This window comes from Lagenorhynchus albirostris, chromosome 2 (genome assembly GCF_949774975.1).
Source record: "Lagenorhynchus albirostris chromosome 2, mLagAlb1.1, whole genome shotgun sequence".
In the NCBI taxonomy this organism is placed as follows: domain Eukaryota; kingdom Metazoa; phylum Chordata; class Mammalia; order Artiodactyla; family Delphinidae; genus Lagenorhynchus; species Lagenorhynchus albirostris.
This window is the reverse complement of record NC_083096.1, coordinates 5,143,986-5,165,504: the sequence shown is the minus strand read 5'-3', so window position 1 is coordinate 5,165,504 and position 21,519 is coordinate 5,143,986. Positions and strand designations below refer to the sequence as shown.

At 35.5% G+C, this 21,519-nt stretch overlaps 1 protein-coding gene across 1 annotated transcript in view; it reads left to right on the top strand.

Annotated features, from left to right (window-relative positions):
• Positions 1–21,519, top strand: part of CRB1 (crumbs cell polarity complex component 1) — a 267,118-nt gene that overhangs the window by 77,233 nt on the left and 168,366 nt on the right. The gene's annotated exons all lie outside the window — the stretch shown is intronic.

The window sequence follows — 21,519 nt, the reverse complement described above, 5'->3', positions numbered from 1 at the left end:
CTTGGTCTCTAGCATCCTACTTTCTCATTATCAGTTTTTTTTGTTAAAATGAAGCCTAAATCCAAATGAGTTATTCCTAATGAAGAGGAGATCTTGATCATTTTTTTCTGTTCATTTTTACTCTGAAGCAAAAGACTTATTACTCCTAACAGGGAAAAGTAAAATAACACATAATAGTACCATGTTGTATTTACATATAGCTTTGGACATTGTTTATAAGTATTTATTATCTAGCTTTACTCTCTCCAACACCTCTGTTGTGGCCAGTCGGATAGGTGTTATCATCTCGAGGTTAAATATGATGAAATTCAGACCTTGAGAAAATAAGTCACTTGCCCTAGCTAGGTTAATGATAGAACCCAAACCAAAATTCAGCTATTTTGATTGATGCTATCCATGGATAAATTCTAAATAAGTCTCTTTAGATTTCCCATGTCTATTTACCTTTTTCTAATAGCTAAACTTATTGTAACATTAAAAGAGATTATCATATACTTGGGAAAAACACTGTTCAAAAAATATTATTTAAACTTAGATGTGTTTCAGAAGAATAAAAAGGCAATACTCTAAAGATCTTTCAACAAATCTTCAGCATGCCTTTACTAAGTAGAAGAAAATACGTGTTGACGTGTGATAGTCCTGTTGGTGGATAAGGACATATCAGGTAATTCTAGGTCATTATGATACTAAGACCATCCTTTCCTAAAACCTTCCCAGTACAGATCTCAAAAATTGAATTTAATATACCCTTTTGAATTGAATTATATTGAATATAATATACCCTTTAATAATTTTATCTAATTTTAAAAAAGTAATTCAAATGCAATTTGATACCTGCTTTTCTAATGACCACATTTAAAAATATATCGATGTTAATTTTAAATGACATTAAATGTTTAACCGCGTTTGGGAGAGATTGATCTGTGAATGGCAGTGGGGTGTAGTAAAACAGAACGTTGGATTTAGTCAATAAAGGCGATTTATGTTTCGGCCCCACCATGTTCTGGCTTAACCTCTATGATCCTCATATTCACCTTCTGTGAGTCAGAGGCGTTCATCCAGGTGACCTCTGTGTAGGTACTGTGGCCTGACTTGCTCATCCTTCATCCCACCCTCCTCCTCTGTGCTTTTCTGCATTGTGGAAGCTGGAAAGTTAAAATCTGCCTTTTCTGTTTCCTTGCAGGTAGGGTTCTATATGTAAATTAGGTTCCACCAATTAAGAGCACTTGGAAGGCAGAAGTGAACCCTCTTCCTCTTTTGGGCTGTGTGTACAGGCTTGCCCAGCTGTGATGATAGAAGGATTTGGGCAACAGCATTCTGTTGCCCACTACCTAGGTGTCAAGAGGCATTTGTGGCACAGACTGTGACGATGGTGGCAGTGACAGCCAGGCAGTCCTAATCCCTGGATCATTGCTCTGGCTCTGTGTTTGGCACTTAGCAATTCCAGTGGCAGAGTCAAGGATAGTTCTGTAGAGTTCTGGAAGTCATTTGAAGCCCAGTTGGAGCCCACTCTTGATCCCCTCCAGTGGTGTTGCTTGCATCTCATTCCCTGTTACTAAGTCTGTTTGTACTGAAAATATTTAGTGTTTTTTAATGTTCTATACTGAACCCTAATGCGGTATCTACATTTGCTTTGGGCTCTAATGTTCTTTAAGTCTATTATCTTCACAGGGGCACTTTCCTCATGTGGTTTCTAATACACAGTGTCTAACTTTTACGGTTATTTTCTTAAATAATTTTAGTTTCTCTCTATGTGGAGTCTGTATATGGTGTAATTTTAATACCGTCCAATAATTATCTTCATTTGTTTTGAGTATATGGGAGTCAAGTGTATAAACATGTTTGTTAATGAATCAGTAGCTTTGGGGTGTTAATAAAAATGAAGAGTGTGTATATGTGTTTAAAATTTTTTGTGTAATAATACAGCAAATTAAAATGTCTGAAGTGATTTAAAAATATGTAATTGTGTTTTCTAAAAGGATTTTTGGAGGTTAGGATGATGACAAGATATTTTATATATGTATATAATATGTATATAAAATATATATAATGTGAGAGGGAGAGAGGAATAGTAATTACATGGATGACTGCTAATAATCTACATGTTTTCACCAGGGTCCTTTTATAAGTTTTATTTTGGATAAACTGTTATAGCACCTGAAGAATTATCTGACTTTTATAATCAGCTTCTTGGTGTCTTTGATAATCAGTATTAACTGCACCTGAACACTTTAGTCTTGAACTTAAAAACATTCAAACACCTTCAATCATTGTAAATATTTCCCCCAAATTGCAATTTTTTTGTATTTTAAAGAATATGATACAGAAAAATCTATCTAATGCAGGTGATGAATTATTCATTTTATAAACTGATATTTGGGATCTAATTAAAAAACTAAAATAAGAACTGACCAAGCCTCCACATTTTCAGGCTCAATTCTGGGAAGAGCTCTGTTACTGAACTATAGGGAGTGAAACCAAAGAGGATTAGAGGCAAAAAAACAGTACAGGATTCAGCCTCAGCATCAGTAAAGAGTGTCTGATAACGCGCAGCCTCAGGGAGCTGAGCAGAGGAACTGCTCTGACCCAGGAAAGTGACCAAGACGGGCACACACAAGGTCATCAGGCTTCAGAGGAGGCACCTGGCCCCGAGCCTCTGTACAGTGCTAAACACGGAGATTCAAACTGGTGTAAAGTCCAAGATATAGGAGAATAATAGGTCCCAGGGGGTCGGAGGGAAATTAAATGGTCAAAGAAGGAAAGCTGTGAAAAAATTCCAACCTATAATCAGGAGAAACTAGGAGAAAACACAGCATATTTGAACTGTCAAGAATGGGAATCATCGCGATAACTGTGGCAGAGATTTCTTGTCTGAGATGTAGGGTTTTTCTAAACCCTAGGGGAGAACTTATCCCATGGTGGACGGTCCAGGCTGGCCAGGAAATCGAAAATACTGCCCTGAGAGACAGAGGCAAAGAGGCTGGCACATGCGGTGAGTGGCAGGGTAGGTTTGGGTGGGTGTTGGGTGGAACAGTGAGACAGTGGGAAGAGAATTCTTTGCTGAGGGCGGGACTTGGGCACAGATGTCTCAAGAGCCAAGGATCAAAGAAGAAACAGAAATCGGTCCATTGCTGACAATTTAGTTGCAGCAAAAGGAAAATGGCACAGAAAATAATGATGTAAACACCCAAAGTCAAGTACACAGAGGGCTCACTGTGTGCTTCCTTGTCATCCAGTCATTTTCACTGCTAATGAAAGCTCACAGGTGCTCTTTTCTAAAGCAGGGCGAATGGAAATAGCCATTACAACAGAACATTCCCTATTCTACTCATATCATGTTGTCAGTTGTGCTCTTAGCAACACACTGAAAAAGAAACTTGATTTGTGTAGCCTGACAATTTTCCCCCCATAACTGTGAAAATAACCCTTAGGTGTAAAATGGAGACCCATTTACGTTTATTTGTTCCGTTTGAATTTCTTTTGAATACATGTGCTACCTGGAGGCCAGTACAACAATAACTAACATTTATTAACCACGTTTTATTTGCCTTGCACTGTACCTACAATATTTTACACAAGTCTTCAGAGAACTTAGTAAGTGCTTGGGGAGCTGAGAAGTAGTGAAAGCTTTAGACCCACTGTCAGGATTGCCCGGTTCAAGTTTCAGACCTATTTCTAAGTGGCAGAAACCTTCAGCAGATTATTTCCCCAGTCATCAGTTTTCACAACTGTGAATGAGAATGATAAAAACTGTTTTACAAATGGAAAGGATTAAAGGGCTTTACATGTGCAACTCAGTCCGTTTAATGGATGTTTATTAACAAAATAATGTGTGCCAAACAGCAGGCAAGGCCCTGGGGATGCAAAGGAAAGAAGCTATGGTTTCTGCCATTTAGGTCTTGAGTCTAAAAGAGGAGAGAGAAATACACACAAAAGGAAAAAAATGGCAGGAACTACGAAGGCAGAGAGAAGCCTGGCAGGAGGGTGACTAAATCATAGCCACACGCAGACCACAGTTGGTGGTGCTCAATAAATGCTGATTTTTTTGTTTAATTATTTTAAAATTTAAAAACAATGAGCAGAAATGTCCAAAAACTGTCACTGATGTGTAGATGACCTACACTAGTGGATGGCGGGTTGCTCATTAATCTAATGGTACTAGAGCTTGAAGGTGCAGTGGGCAAGAGCCCCAAGGCTGTGTCAGGCTCTGGCCCGTCCTAGCTTAACCTGATGACCCTGGCAATATTCCTGACTCTCCCTCTACCTGGCCCTTCTGCTTACTAGCTACGTAATCTTTTGCAAATTACGTAAATGCTGTCCTATTATGGGAATAACAATCACTTCTACATCATAAAATTACTGTGAAGCTAATCTAATTAGCTAATGCGCTAATCTATATAAAGTGCTTAGAAAACTAGCAAACAGTTTGGACTCAATCAAAGTTATCTATTGTTGCTCATGTTATTTTTAGTATGATGCCAGTGATAGCGCTTGATGTATTTCTTTGTAAAATAGGGAGAAGAATGAGATTTATCTCTTAACTGTGTTATGAGGGTTAAATTTTAAAATGTCTTATTTAACAAATTCTCAATAAATGTTAACTATTGTGATGATAGAGATTTTTAAGAGAAATAATTCCTTACATATGTTTAACATTTCACAATATATCAAATGCTTTTTATAAATATATAAAATATAGAAATAAAAAATGTAAACATATAAATCCAAAAACGTATGACTATATAAATGTATAAAAAATATATGTATGTATATGTGTGTGTGTGCAGTGTGCAAATGTATATCCACTGATGCTCAAAGAGAGAAATAGGATAGATTTTTCTGTTCCCAGTATTACTCACATTTTGTAGTTCACTATTAGGGTAGTTTGGACTTCTGTGAAGATCTTTGAACGTCCTGTTGTGTCTTTCTGACACACACACAAGATTTCCTAGTTGGTACCTAGGCTGGCATAGGTTTTCTGTTTAGTGGATTTTTCCTTCTGCTACTTCTATTGCTTCCCTACCTCCAAAAGAATATTTGGAGTCAAGTATTTAGAGAAATTTACTTCTTGACTGTAGTGGTTCAAAGTGAGGGTTCAGGAAGCTTAGAACACAGAGCACGATAGTATAGCATACTTGCATTAATATAGGCTCTTGAATGTAGTATACAGCACTTCTAGCAAGTGGACATCTGCTGGTCTAACAACATATTTAAAAAAGGAAACTGAAAAAAACCCACACTTGCCCACTGGCTGATAAAATTAAAATAGGTTCAATGAGTGATTTTCGGTGCATAGCTTTCTTCTTTTAACTTTTTCATTTGGGATGAGCAGCGTCAGTGAGATGGCATGGTGTTTATATGTATGTGATTGATACAGTTCCCTGTCCACAGAGGTTACCCTGCAGGGTGGGATTACAAGAAGTCACCATACTGTTGAAAACAAAATAATTAAAATTTCTAGGTCAAACTTCAAGGAAGGTCCTTCTCTTGAGACTCTCCTTGTTGCCTCAAGGAATGACCGAAGCCCAGCTGGTTTGGCAATTTTCAGAATAGAAAAATATAAAAGAAAATCTGAGCATTTGGGGACAAAGAAGAAAACATTCTCTTCCCCTTGCCTTCCCCATTATCAGGCCTTAGTAGGAGGTTGTGGTATCTAAATCCTTCTTCCTTTACTAAGTTGGAAACTGGGGGCATCTCCTCCTGGAAGTTGTTGGACCCCTGGATGTGCAGACTGCTGCTTTGGTGCAAGACTACAGGCTATAGAGAAAAGCAATTCCCAAGATGACGTGAAGGGAAATCTCAGAGTAACAGCCATGTAATTAGCTTGTTGAGCAGATAGTCTAAAAGGGAATGGATTTATAAATTTTTTAAATGTGTTTTTACCATATTGAGAGTAACTTTAGAATTTTGTCACAAACTTCCTAGATCAATGAGAGCTAGTTATACAGAAAACTCAGTAAATAAAAATGAAAGAATATACTAATGGATATATAATTAGAGTGTTCTCTGTGAACCATAGAATTACTGGAGTATTCACCTGAAAATCATGTTTGCATAATTATACTAATTATGTAATGACTTTTATTTTAACAAAAAATCAATACATAAGTCAATGTGGGGTGGTAGGAAACACTATGTGCTTTTGTTTGCATTATATCTATTGATGCCCCTTTGGTCAAAGCAAGTCACACAGCCAAACCCAACATCCAAGTAGTGGGGAAGTGTATTCTACTATGGAGGTGAGGAAAGGAACGAATACTTTGCTGAACAATAATTTCATCCACAGCGCCTGCCTTCCATCGAGCCTAGAAATAAATTTCAATTTCAGAAGATTAAAGATCTAAACCTGAAAAGCTAAGCTACAAAATAATTTTTTCACCCTAATATTTTTATTTTGACATAATTTCAGATTTCTAAGGTAGTAGCAAGAATGGTAAAAACTATAAAATATTTGAATGACATATAACACAACTTTTTTTATAATCTTGGAAAGAAAAAGATTTTCTTAAGCAAGACAAAAACCTCTGAACGAAACGGGTTACATACTCATTTGGTTTCTATGGTGTTTTGTGGTGTGTTTTGTTTAATAGCAACTAATGAATAGTTAGTATGTAGTTATCCTTCCATCCTACAGTTTATTTTCATATTTTTATTTTCTAGTTTCAGGGATGTTAAAATTTTTTTTTCATCTTATCCAATGTGGAGCAGCATGCCTAAGTTATATAATTTATGGGAAATCGAGGACATGATAATTGAGCTGTCATTTACAGAAAAGAAAGCAGAAAATATGAGAAAACCCTTATCTTTTACGCAGACATGCACAGAACACAGCTACAGAAATGATTTTTAACTGAAGAAGATTTCATTGGGAAAAAACCTTCTATCTCTGGCAGAATTAACAAAATCTCTTTAAAGTTTCCAGTAATTAAAGCAAATTGAAAACAACCCCAAGTATTTAAAGATTTATTCTTTTTCTAAACAACTATTTGTACTTATTTTTATATGATATCATAATCTGTCACTGAAACTGGTGTGAGAGATTAAAGATACTTTGGTAATCCAGGTAAAGTGTTGAAAAACAAAGGTTGACATCTTACTTACAACTAACTGTACATCCTAAACAATACAACTAAGGCTTCCTACTTAAGGAGAACCAAAAACTACCTGAATAATATTTGTTTCATAACTGTTTGAAAAGGAGGAAATTTGCTCCTTGCCTGAAATTTGTTCCTTGTCTGAAATTAGTCAAGGCACGCCACTGGGTATCATTTGAGTCATTTCATAGGTGTTTACTAAGTTGAATAGCCAATACTGTAATCAAATGCTGGATAGTGTAGGGATTTTAAGACAAATCTGCATTTGAACCCTTGCCTCTGTAAATGACAGTTAAATTACCATTCATAAAACCACATTAGGGCAGGAAAAACAGCGTATGGCTACAAAATGGGGGCCATTATCCATTCAAATAAAAGAGAGTGCTTTTATACTGTTTCTCCAGAAATTACACATAACAACATTTAATATTATCCTTGTATTTTTCACTTTCTTTAATATATTAAGTACATGAACGCTTTTCCACAATATTTTGTCTGGTTCCATTTCAAGAAGGTAATAGATTCATTAAATAGCACAGCCAAAATTAGTGAAAGAACGGAAAATGTAATTTGAAGAAACATTATACATATATATACCAATGTAAAATCAGGATCCAGTATGTTTATAAATTCAGATCAAATTTCAAAAACTATTAAAAATCTCAGAAAAGAGGCTCTTTGTAAAACAGATGAATTATGTCTATAAGAACAACTATTTTTTGTGCTTTTATCTTGTAGTATGAAGCCAAATAAATTGTTTACTGACAAAATATTGACGTAAATTGATGCAGATTCTGGAAGGCTTCTCCTGAAGGAATTATTATATTATGCCATCCATACAGTAGTCTTCTGAATAATCATAATTTCAGAATAATACGCAATGTAAATGTTCCAGGGTTAGAGCAGAAACAACTCTGGGGAGGTAGCTGTAATACATTATGTAACTCCAATAACAGGCCTAGACTTGTCTTCCCTCATCAAACATATTTAAGCCCCTTTATACGCCAGGTTCTACGACAGGTAGAGCAACCACACAAAAGACTAAGGCACTTTCTCTACTCTGTTGGGGCACATATCCTAGTAGAGAAAGTAGGGTAAGGGGAGGAAAGAAGCTATACTATTAATTGAATTTCTAGGAAGTGTCACGTTTTACGACAAGAGTGTTTTACCAATTTTTCATTTAATTTAGAGGACAACTCTGCAAGGTTTTTATTACTCTCACTTGATATATGAAGAGATTAAAATAAAAGGGGATTAAGCAACTTGTCCTATAGGTATACAGCTAGTAATAGAAAGTGAGCCTGATATTGAGGAAAGAGGATGGAATTTGGAGTCAGAAAGACCAGGGGAATCATAGAAAAGATTCATGATGGTGTTAAATTTAGAATTTTTCTGTAACAATTACCTAAGAAAATAAAGATACACCACCTGTAATTATCACAATAAATATAGATACCACAATAAATGGTGGTTGGAAAACCCACAGTGCTTAGTACATTCCTAACTCAGAGTAAATAAACAAACAAACAAAAATCTTTCTGGCAAGTGTATTAATTTTTTTGGCTATTCTTCTACCTACTACGGAAATAGTGAAAGAAAGAATGAATGAATTCAAATCACATTAGATTCCTGGAAAACTACCGTTTTATTTCTTTCTTTCCAGCTTTATTAAGATATAATCGATATACTGTGTAAGTTTAAGGTGTCCAATGTGCTGATTTGACACGCAAATGTATTTGCAAAATGATTACAGCCATAGTGTTAGCTAACACCTGCATCACATCAAATAATTACCATTTATTTTTGTGGTAAGGACATTTAAGATCTACACTCTTAGCAACATTCAGGTATATAATATAGTATTATTAACTATAATCACCATGCAGTACATTAGATCCCCACACCTTATTCACCTTACAACTGGAAATTTGTACTCTTTGACCGACATCTCCTGTCCTCCCTCACCCCCCAGTCCCTGGTAACAATTCTTTTCTCTGTTTCTACACGTTTGACTTTTCTAGATTACACATATGAGTGACATCATACAATATTTGTCTTTCTCTGACTTATTTCACATAGCATATGCCCTCAAGTTCCATTCATAGAGTCACACATCGCAAGATTTCCTTCTTTCTTATGGCGAAATTTACTATTCCATTGTATATATTTACCACATTTTCTATATCCATTCATCCATTAACAAACTCTTAGATTGTTTCCATATCTTGGCTATTGTGAATAATGCTGCAGTGAACATGGAAGTACAGATATGTCTTAGAGATACTATTTTCATTTCCGTTAGAAATATACCCAGAAGTGGGATTGCTGGATTGTACGATAGCTCTATTTTTAAATTTTTGAGGAACCTCCGTACTGTTTTCCATAGAGGCTGCACCAGTTTACATTCCCAGAAACAGTGCACTAGGATTCCCTTTCCTCCACATTCCCCTCCCCCGCCAAACTTGCTCTGTTTCATCTTTTACATGATAGCCATTCTGCCTGGTATGGGGTAATCTTATTGTGGTTTTGATTCCCCTGTTTAGTGGTGTTCAGTACCTCTTAATAGACTTGCTGACCATTTGTATGACTTATTTGGAAAGATGTCTGTTCAGTTCCTCTGCCCATTTGTAAATCAAATTGTTTGCTTGTTTTCATTATTGAGTTGTACGAGTTCTTTTTTTTTAATAGGCAGGTTTTTTAAATTTTTATTTATTTATTTTTGGCTGTGTTGGGTCTTCCTTGCTGTGCGCAGGCTTTCTCTAGTTGCAGCAAGCGGGGTCTACTCTTCCTTGCGGTGCACATGCTTCTCATTGTGGTGGCTTCTCTTGTTGCAGAGCATGGGCTGTAGGCGCACGAGCTTCAGTAGTTGCAGCATGTGGGCTCAGTATTTGTGGCTCACAGGCTCTAGAGCACAGTCTCAGTAGTTGTGGTGCACGGGCTTAGTTGCTCTGCGGCATGTGGAATCTTCCTGGACCAGGACTCGACCTGTGTCCCCTGCATTGGCCGGCAGATTCTTAACCACTGCGCCATCAGGGAAGCCCACCAGTTCTTTATATAATATATATTTTGGATATTAGCCCTCTATCAGATATATGATTTGCAAATATTTTCTGCCATTCTGTAGGTTCATTTTTCATTTTGCTAATGGTTTCCTTTGCTCTGAAGAAGCATTTTAGTTTGATGTAGTCCCACTTGTTTGATTTTGTTTTTGTTGCCTTTGCTTTTGGTGTCAAATCCAAGAAATCATTGCCAAGACCACTGTCAAGGAGCTTACTCTCTATGGAGTTTTATGGTTTCAGGTCTTACATTTAAGACTTTAATCCATTTTGTGTTAATTTTTGTACATGGTATAAGATAGTGGTCCAATTCATTGTTTTGCACATGACTACCCAGTTTTCCCACCACAATGTATTGAAGAGACTGTCCTCTATTCATTGTATATTCTTGGCCCCTTTGTCATAAATTAATTGACCATACATGCATGTGTTTCCATATGTCTTTTCTGTTACATTCATTTATGTATCTGTTTTTATTCTAATATCATACTTCTTTGATTACTATAGCTTTGGAATATAGTTTGAAATCAAGAAGTGAAATGCCTTCTGCTTTGTTCTTTTCTCTTAAGATTGCTTTGACTATTCAGGGTCTTTCATGATTCCATACAAATTTTAAGATTGTTTTTCCTATTCTGGTGAAAAATGCCCTTGGAAATTTGATAGAGATTGCATTGAATCTATAGATCACTTTGGGTAGCGTGGACATTTAAAAAATATTAATTTTTCTAATCATAGACACAGAATTTCTTTCCATTTATTTCTGTCTTCTTCAATTTATTTTATCAATAATCTTTTTGTTACTGGTATACAGATCTACTTGGTTAAATTTACTCCTAAGTGTTCTATCCTTTTTGATGCAATTGTAAATGAGATTGTTTTCGTATTTTATCTTTTTGATACTTCATTGTTAATATATAGAAATGCAAGACTTTTGTATATTGATTTTGTATCCTGAAACTGTACTGATTTTTTTATTAGCTCTAACACTTTTTTTTGGTGGAGTTTTGTGGGTTTCCTATATATAATATCATGTCATCTACAAATAGAGATAATTTTAATTCTTCTTTTTAATTTTGGATGCCTTTATTTCTTCTTTTTTCCCCCCTAAATTCTGTGGCTAAGACCTCAGTACCACATTGAATTAAAGTGGTTAAAATGGGCATCCTTGTCTTGTTCCTAATCTTAAAGGAAAAGATTTCAGCTTTTCACCACTGAGTATGATGTTAGCTATGGGCTTGTCACATATAGCCTGTATCATGTTGAAGTATCTTCCCTGTAAACCCAACTTGTTGAGAGTTATCATGAATGGATATTGAATTTCATTAAATGCTTTTTTTGCATCTATTGAGATGATCATATGGTTTTTTATCCTTCATTTTGTTAATCACATTTATTTGTTGACAGCTGTTGAACCATCCTTGCATCCCTACATAAATCAGCTTGATCATGGTGTGTGATCATTTAATGTACTCTTGAATTGTTAATATTTTGTTGAGGATTTTTGCATCTACGTTCATCAGGGTTATTGGCCTGTCGTTTTCTTTTCTTGTAGTATCTTTGTATGGCTCTAGTGTCAGGGTAATCCTGGCCTTGTGAAATAAGTTTGGAAGTGTTTCCTCCACTTCTAGTTTTTGGAAGCATTTGAGAAGGGTTGGTTATTATTCAATATTTAAATGTTTGATAGAATTCACCAGTGAAGTCATCCAGTCCTGTACTTGTCTTTATTGGGAGATTTTTGATTACTGAATTAATCACCTTACTAGTAATTGATCTGCTCAGATTTTCTATTTCTTCATAATTCATTCTTGGTAGGTTGTATGTTTCTAGAAATTCATTCATTTCTTCTAAGTAGTTCAATTTGTTGGTGTATAATTGTTCATAGTAGTCTCATGACCTTTTGTATTTGTGTGGTATCAGTTGTAATATATTTTTTTCATATATATTTTTATTTCTTTGAGTCCTTTTTCTTTTTTTTCCTGGTTAGTCTAGCTAAAGATTTCTCTATTTTGTTTATCATTTTGCAAAAAATAGCTTCTAGTTTCACTGGTCTTTTCTGTTGTCTTTTTGTTCTCTATTTCATTTATTTCCATTCTGATCTTTTAAACTTCCATCCTTCCACTAACTTTGGGCTTACTTTGTTCTCCTTTTTCTAGTTCCTTGAGATGTAAAGTTAGGTTGTTTATTTGAGATCTTTCTTTTTTCTTAATGTAGATGTTTATCACTATAAACTTCTGCCTTAGAACTGCTATTGCTGCATCCCATAAATTTTAGTATGTTCTGTTTCCATTTTAATTTGTCTCAAGATATTTTTTGATTTCTTTTTTGATTTCTTCTTTGACTCATTGGTTGTTCAAGAGCTTGTTGTTTAACCTACATGCACAATATTTATGGATTTTTTTTAGTTTTCTGCTTATAATTCATTTCTAGTTTTATATCATTGTGGTCAGAAAAGATGCTGGATATGATTTCAGTCATCTTAAATTAAGACTTGTTTTGTGGTCTAACATATGATCTATCCTGGAGAACGTCCCATGTGCACTTGAGAAGAATGTGAATTCTACTGCTGTTGGATGGAATGTTCTGTAAATGGCTGGTTTGTGTGGTCTAAAGTATAGGTCAAGTCCAACATTTCCTTCTTGATTTTGGCTGGATGATCTATCCATTGATGAAAGTAGGGTATTGAAGTCCTCTAGTTTTATTTTATTGCTGTTTATTTCTCCTTTCATTTCCATTCATATTTCCTTTATGAATTTAGGTGCTCCTTGTGGGATGCATAAATATTTACAAATGTTATATCCTCTTGATGAATTGTCCCCTTTATCATTATATACTGACCTTCTTTGACTCTTGTTTATAGTCTTTGGCTCAAAGTCTATTTCTCTGATATGAGTATAGCTGCCCTTGCTTTCTTTTGGCTTCCGTTTACATGGAATATTTTTCTTCCATCCCTTCACTTTCAGTGTGTGTGTCCTTAAAGCTGAAGTGAGTCTCTTATAGGTAGCATATAGTTGGGTCTTGTTTTTGTTTGTTTGTTTTTAATCCATTCAGCCTCTCTGTCTTTTGATTGGAGAATTTAGTACACTTATATTTAATGAGTAATGATTGATAGGTATGGACTAATTATTGCCATTTTGTTAATTGTTTTCTGGTTCTTTTAGATTCCTTTGTCCCTCTTTCTCGCTTGTTCTCATCCTTTATGATTTGACCTGCATCTGTATCCACAGGGCGTGGGGAGTTCTCCTTCGACCGTTAAGAGCTGCTTGTTTGTTTGCTCCAATCTGTGGAACTGATTAATGCAAGCCTCATTGGCTATCAGAGCCAGGCAATCCAGAGCCCCATGCCTTGGGCAGTGGCCACAAAAGCTGGAGTGCCAGATATTTGTATAAGCTCCCCCCAGAGAGATACTGACAACTTGGAGCAGGCTAGAGAGAGAGGGGAGGGAAGATGTCCATAGGCTTGCTTCCTTGGTTTCCAGGGAAGAGCTCAGTCATCCCATAGATGCTTGCTAAATTAGAAGCCTGACTTGCAGGCAGCAGCTTTTAGTGTATAAAAATAGATGCTTCTCAGGGAAAGAAAGGGAGGTGGGTATTTTTTTGTCTGTTCCCTTCATACTGAATCCTGGGGGGATATCCATGGTGAGTTTTTTGGAGCTCATTAAGAACTGTTTCTTTGTTTCCTATAGTCTTGTGAGTCTCATGAATTCAAGTCCCATTGGTTTTCAGGGCTAGGTGTCTGGAGGCAGCCTATCCCTCAGATGGGGGTCTTAAATGTTGGGTGCTAGATGTAGGGTCCAAACACTTTGCTCCTCAGAAAGAAGCCGAGAATTTAGAGCTCCCTCCTGATTGTATGGTGCCGTGCTGGCAGTGAGGTTTATGGTGAGAGTGTGTCTCAGTCTTTCCTATCTGTTTCAATGTGGATATTTTCTCATTCACCCAATTTGTAGGAATCACTCAACTATTTTCTGGATTTCTCTCAGAGGGAATTGCTCCATGTGTATCTATACACTCAGTATGTCCATGGGAGAAGGGGGAGTTCAAGACCCTCCTATGTCATCATCTTGGACCAGAACTCTTACCTGTCAAATTGAATGTAGAAACACGAAAATTTTTGAGTACTATATTTACATATTCTGAACATGTATTATTATTTTCATATATCAAATATTATATAAAAATTAAATACTAAATTTTATATTAATTTTATCTTAAATACTGTAAAATGTTTGTTTAAAAAGTAAAAAAATCAATATTGTATGAAAAAGGCCTTGAAGAGAGATCTAATTTGACTCTAAAACACTAAGCAGTTTTAAGAAAATGCTCATTAATATTAATACCACTTCTTTTATAAACTCTAGAAGCCATTTGTCATCTATGGCTTAAACTGAGAAAATTAAATTATTTAGAGAAGAAAATATTGTATTTCAACTTAATATTGACTATCAAATAGAAATATAGTAAATTAATAGCATTTCTTCAAATGACTCATGTCTTCCTTGGTCTATTTTTAGATGTATTATATTTTTCATTTTTTTTTAATGAGTTAAATGCACTTTCAGTGAAGTACACAGATATTAACTGTATCATTAGATAAATTTTTATAAACATATACCTTCGTATAAGCAGCACCACAATAGAGATAATAAATCTTCTATCACTCCAAAAATATACCACATACCACGTTCCAGTCATTTCCTACATCCCATAGGTAATCATTGTTATGATTAGTTTTGTCTGCATGTAAATTTTTAGGACAAATAACACTGCAGGGTGAAAAGGAAAATAATGTGTTAATTATACTATGAAAATAACTTTTACCTCACGAATTCCACATAAAAGGTCTCCCTACCCCAGAGGTCCATGTACCACACTTTGAGAATTTCTGCTCTTACCGTAACAGTATGTATCCTTAACTTACCATTGTCAACTTAGAGTTAATATTTTTCCACTTCACATAAAGTGTGATAACCTTACAACAGTAAAAAAAACTCTTTACCGTCTCTGTCCTTTGTGCTATTCTTGACATATATTTTACCTTTATGTATGAATAAACCCCACAATGTAATGATTATTTTTAGTTCAAACCATAAGTTTTCTTTCAAGAAATTAGGAAAAAAGCATCTGAAGCCTTTTGTATATGCTGAGATGTGTACTAATTCCAGTGCTCTTCATTCCTTCCTATAGATACAAGTTTCTTCTGATGTCATTCAGTCCCTTCAGCCTGAAGAATTAGATATGCTTGTGACTTTCAGCTTTTGTTATCTGAATATACTTTTATTTAACCTGAAAATTTTAAAGGACGTTTTCACCAGTATACAACTCTAGCTTGACAGTTGTTTTTCTTTAAACACTTTAAAGATTCCATTCCATTGTTTACTTTTGACCTCCATATTTTTCTAATGAGAGATGAGTCGTCAATCCCTTCATCTGTAGGCAGTGTGTTTCTGATTCTTTTCCTATACTCAATCCTTAGGCATCTTATAAATTTTTCACTTTATATTTGTTCTAAGTAGTTTTATTATAATGTGTGTAGGTATGATTTTCCTTGTATTAAGCTTGATTAGGGTTTGCTAAGATTCTTGGATTCTTGGCTTTCTTTTTTTGTTGTTGTTTAACATCTTTATTGGAGTATAATTGCTTTACAATGTTGTGTTAGTTTCTGCTATATAACAGAGTGAATCAGCTATATGCATACATATATCCCCATATCCCCTTCCTCTTGTGTCTCCCTCCCACCCTCCTTATGTCACCCCTCTAGGTGGTCGCAAAGCACCCAGCTGATCTCCTTGTGCTATGCAGCTGCTTCCCACTAGCTATCTATTTTACATTTGGTAGTGTATATCCGTCAGTGTTACTCTCTCACTTCGTCCCACCTTACCCTTCCCCCTCCCAGTGTCCTCAAATCCATTCTCTGCATCTGTGTCTTTATTCCTGTCCTGCCCCTAGGTTCATCAGAACCATTTTTTCTTTTTTAGATTCCGTATATATGTGTTACCATACGGTATTTGTTTTTCTCTTTCTGACTTACTTCACTCTGTATGAGAGACTCTAGGTCCATCACCTCACTACAAATAACTCAATTTCATTTCTTTTTATGTCTGAGTAATATTCCATTGTATATATGTGCCACATCTTCTTTATCCATTCATCTGTCGTTGGACACTTAGGTTGCTTCCATGTCCTGGCTATTGTAAATAGTGCTGCCATGAACAATGTGGTACATGACTCTTTTTGAATTATGGTTTTTTCAGGGTATATGCCCAGTAGTGGGATTGCTGGGTCATATGGTAGTTCTATTTTTGGTTTTTTAAAGAACCTCCATACTGTTCTCCATAGTGGCTGTATCAATTTACATTTCCACCAACAGTGCACTAACCTTACACCTAAAGCAATTAGAGAAAGAAGAACAAAAAACCCCAAAAGTTAGCAGAAGGAAAGAAGTCATAAAGATCAGATCAGAAATAAATGAAAAAGAAATGAAGGAAACAATAGCAAAGATCAATAAAACTAAAAGATGGTTCTTTGAGAAGATAAACAAAGTTGATAAACCATTAGCCAGACTCATCAAGAAAAAAAGGGAGAAGACTCAAATCAACAGAATTAGAAATGAAAAGGGAGAAGTAACAACTGACACTGCAGAAATACAAAGGATTATGAGAGATGACTACAAGCAACTCTATGCCAATAAAATGGACAACCTGGAAGAAATGGGCAAATTCTTAGAAAAGCACAATCTTCCGAGACTGAATCAGGAAGAAATAGAAAATATGAACAGACTAATCACAAGCACTGAAATTGAAACTGTGATAAAAAATCTTCCAACAAACAAAAGCCCAGGACAAGATGCCTTCACAGGAGAATGCTATCAAACGTTTAGAGAAGAGCTAACACCTGTCCTTCTCAAATTCTTCCAAAATATAGCAGAGGGAGGAACACTCCCAAACTCATTCTACGAAGCCACCACTACCCTGATACCAAAACCAGACAAAGGTGTCGCAAAAAAAGGATTCTTGGCCTTCTAAATTGCTGTTTTCCACCAATTTGGGGGAAATTTTGGTCATTATTTAATCAAATACTTTTTCCCTCTGCCTCTGGAACTGCAGTTACACATATGAGAGCCTGTCTGGAATCATCCCACGGTTCATTGCAGCTCTGTTCATTTTAAAAAATACTTTTTTCTCTCCATTTTTCAGATTGTATAATTTCTGTTAATTGTCTTCAGATTCAGGGATCCTTCCTTCTCTGGCTCCAGTATGCTGTCAAGTCCATTAAGAATATTCTTCATTTCAGATATTTGACTTTTCACTTCTAGAACTTCCACTTGGCTCTTTTTATAGTTTTCATATCTTTGCTGAGATTTCTCATTTGTTTACTCATGTTCATCCTTTTCTCTGTTTTTTGGTAAAATGTATTTTTAATGGATTTTGTTTCAGTTTACACATTTCTGTATACTTTTTTGTGTATTCATTAACTTGTTTTTTAAATACACTTTAATTGTGAGGTAATTGTAGTCTCACATGAAATTGTAAGAAATGATACAGGGAGATCCCTTGTACCCCTTACTCAGTTTCCCCAGTGATAACATCTTACAGACTATAGTACAATATCACAATAAAGATACTGACATTGATACAATCCACCAATCTTATTCCTTTTTCCTCCTTTTTACTTGTACTTACTTGGATGTGAAATGTGTGTGTGTTTAGTTCTATCATATGCAATTTTATCATATGTGTAGTTTTTTGTACCCACCATTACAGTTCAGATATAGAACAGTTCTATCACCACACATATCCCTCATGCTGCTCTTTTATATCCATACCCACCTCCCTCCCACAGCCTTCTTTCCCCGCCATCCCCAACTCCTGTCAACCACTGATCTGCTCTCCGGTTATAAAATATTTTGAGAATGTCACATAAATGGAATCCTATAATATGTAATCTTTGGGAACTGGATTTTATAAGTAAACATTATTCACTTGAGATTCATCCAGGTGGTTGCATGTGTCAATAGTTTGTTCCTTTTTTTTCCTGAGTAGTGTTACATGATATGGATGTACCACAGTTTGTCTAGGCATTCACTCATTAAAGGACATTTGTGTTATTTCCAGTCTGGGGCTATTATGAATAGAGATGATATGAACGATTGTGTACAACTTTCCATGTGGATATGCATTTTTATTTCTCTGGGATAAATGAACAAGAGCACAGTTGCTGGGTGTATGATACTTGCATGCTTAGTTTTTATAAAAAACTGCCTAACTATTTTCTAGCGTGGCTGTACCATTTTACATTCCTACCAGCAATACATATATATATATGTATATATAAGTGATTCAGGTTCTCCACACTTTCACCAGCATTTGCTGTTGTCACTATTTTAATTTTAGCTATTCTGATAGGCATGTAGTGATAACTCACTGAGATTTTAATTTGCATTTTTATAATGATGAAAGATGTTGAAGGTACTTGCATGATCTTATTTACTATCTATATATCCCTTCTTTAAGTCCTTAAAAATATTAAGTTATTGTCTACTAATTTCAACAATTGTGTCATCTCAATATCTATTTCTGTTGACTAGTTTTTCATTGGTTATAAGTCACACTTTTCTACTTCTCACATGTCTACTAATTTTTTATTATATGCTGGATGGTCAGATGATAATTCTAGGGGTTCCTGATTGTGTGAGCTTCCTTTAAAGGATCTGGAATTTTGTTCTGTCAGGCAGTTAAAGTTTTTTCCTTATAAATCTTGGTTTTATTTTTTCTTTGAGTTGTTATGTTTTGGCTTTGAACTTATAGCATCTTCCTTTTTCAATGGTGTGGTCTTTACTCCCAAACCGAGGCTTTTCTGGCTTCTCAATGCTTGAGATGTCCAGTGAAGTCTCTCTACTCTGGCTGGGCTAGAACTCCAACTGTCTATTTTTTTGGTATTTTAATTTATCTCAGTCTCTCAGCAGATGATATCTGGTAAACTTCCCAACAACCCGTGATGAATAATGAATCTTTTGGGCCCTCGTAAGTGTTTCTCTTTGTTCTCTGGTGCTCTGACCTGCAAACTGTAATTGCTTCTGCAGCCCTATGACTTGGTCTTATCCTCCTGAGCTCAGAAACACTGCTGATTCTCTGATTGTACTCCTCTCAGCATTAAAGTCATTCCATGCCCAGAAAGCCCTAGGTGTCTTTATTTGATTTCTAACACAAATCATAGTTCTGCACTATGTTCAATGCCTGAAAATAGTTACCTCATATATTCTTACTTTTTTTAGTTGTTTACATTGGCAGGACAAGTGTGCCAAGATTGTGCCAGCTCTTCTGTCGTGGGCAGAAGTGAACATTGAGAAAAGACAGCTGTCCCTTAAAATTGTTAGACACTCAGTGGGAGCTTAATAATCAGAAAAACCAAGTTGATTTAATTATGTGTTCAGCTGTAAGAAGAATGTGATTCAAGACTAGATAAGAAAGATAAATGCACTGTCTATGATCACAGTGAGTATGGTCTTTCCAGCTGGTTTGAGTAATCACAGAAAAGCATTTTTTACCTAATTGGCTCAATCAAAATAACCAAACTAGTCACACATACAAAGTGGTATTAAGTATTTCCTGTGTGTCTGTGTGTCATGCACTATTTGACACATTAGAGAAGTTCATTCTCTAAGTCTGTAAGTCTGTTTCCATTTTGTAAGTAAGTTCATTCATATTATTTTTTTTTAGATTTTGCATATAAGCATATAAGCAATATCATATGATATGTGTCTTTCTCTGTCTGACTTACTTCACTTAGTATGATAATCTTCAGGTCCATTCATATTGCTGCAACTGGCATTATTTCATTCTTTTTAATGGCTGAGTAATATTCCATTGTTTATGTGTACCACATCTTCTTTATCCATCCATCTGTAGGTGGACATTTAGGTTGATTCCATGTCTTTGGCTATTGTAAACAGTGCTGCAGTGAACATTGGGGTGCATGTATCCTTTTGAACCATGTTTTTCTCCAGCTATCACCCAGGAGTGGGATTGCTGGACATATGAAAGTTCTATTTTTATTTTTTTAAGGAACCTCCATACTGTTCTCCACAGTGGCTGCACCAATTTACATTCCCACCAACAATGTAGGACGGTTCCCTTTTCTCAACACCTTATCCAGCATTTATTGTTCATAGATTTTTTTTGGTGATGGCCATTCTGACCAGTGTGAGGTGATATCTCATTGTAGTTTTGATTTGCATTTCTCTAATAATTAATGATGTTGAGCATCTTTTCATGTTCATCTCGGCCATCTGTATATCTTCTTGGGAGAAATGTCTGCTTAGATCTTCTGCCCATTTGTTGATTGGGTTATTTGTTTTCTTGATACTGAGCTGCATGAGCAGTTTGTAAATTTTGGAGACTGATCCCTTGTGGGTCGCATCGTTTGCAAATATTTTCTCCAATTCTTTGGGTTGTCTTTATGTTTTCTTTATGGTTTCCTTGGTTGTTGCCAAAGTTTTTGAGTTTAATTAGGTCTGATTTGTTTATTTTTGTTTTTATTTCCATTACTCTAGGAAACAGCTCAAAAAAGACCTTGCTGTGATTTATGTCAGAGAGTGTTCTGCCTACGTTTTCTTCTATGAGTTTTATAGTATCCAGTCATACATTTAGGTCTTTAATCCATTTTGATCTTTTTTTTATGTGTGTGTATATGGTGTTAAAGAATGTTCTAATTTCATTTTTTTCACATGTAGCTGTCCAGCTTTCCCAGCACCATTTATTGAAGAGACTGTCTTTCCTCCATTGTATAGTTTTGCCTCTTGTCATAGGTTACTTGACCATAGGTGTGTGGGTTTATTTCTGGGCTTTCTATGCTGTTCCATTGATCTATATTTCTGTCTTTGGGCCAGTACCATACTGTTTTGATGACTGTAGCTTTGTCGTATAGTCTGAAGTCAGGGAGCCTGATTCCTCCAGCTCCTCCAGTTTTTCTTTCTCAAGATTGCTTTGGCTATTTGGGATCTTTTGTGTTTCCATACAAATTTTAAGATTTTTTTGTTCTACTTTTGTGAAAAATGCCATTGGTAATTTGATAGGGATTGCACTGAATCTGTAGATTGCCTTGGGTAGTGTAGTCATTTTGACGGTATTGATTCTTCCAATCCACGAACATGCTATACCTTTTCATCTGTCTGTGTCGTCTTTGGTTTCTTTCATCAGTATCTTATGGTTTTCAGAGTACGGGTCTTTTGTCTCCCTAGGTAGGTTTATTCCTAGGTAATTTAGTATTTTTGATGTGATGGTAGATAGGTTTGTTTCTTTAATTTCTCTTTCTTATATTTCATTGTTAGTGTATAGAAGTGCAACTGATCTGTGTATTAATTTTGTAACCTGCAAC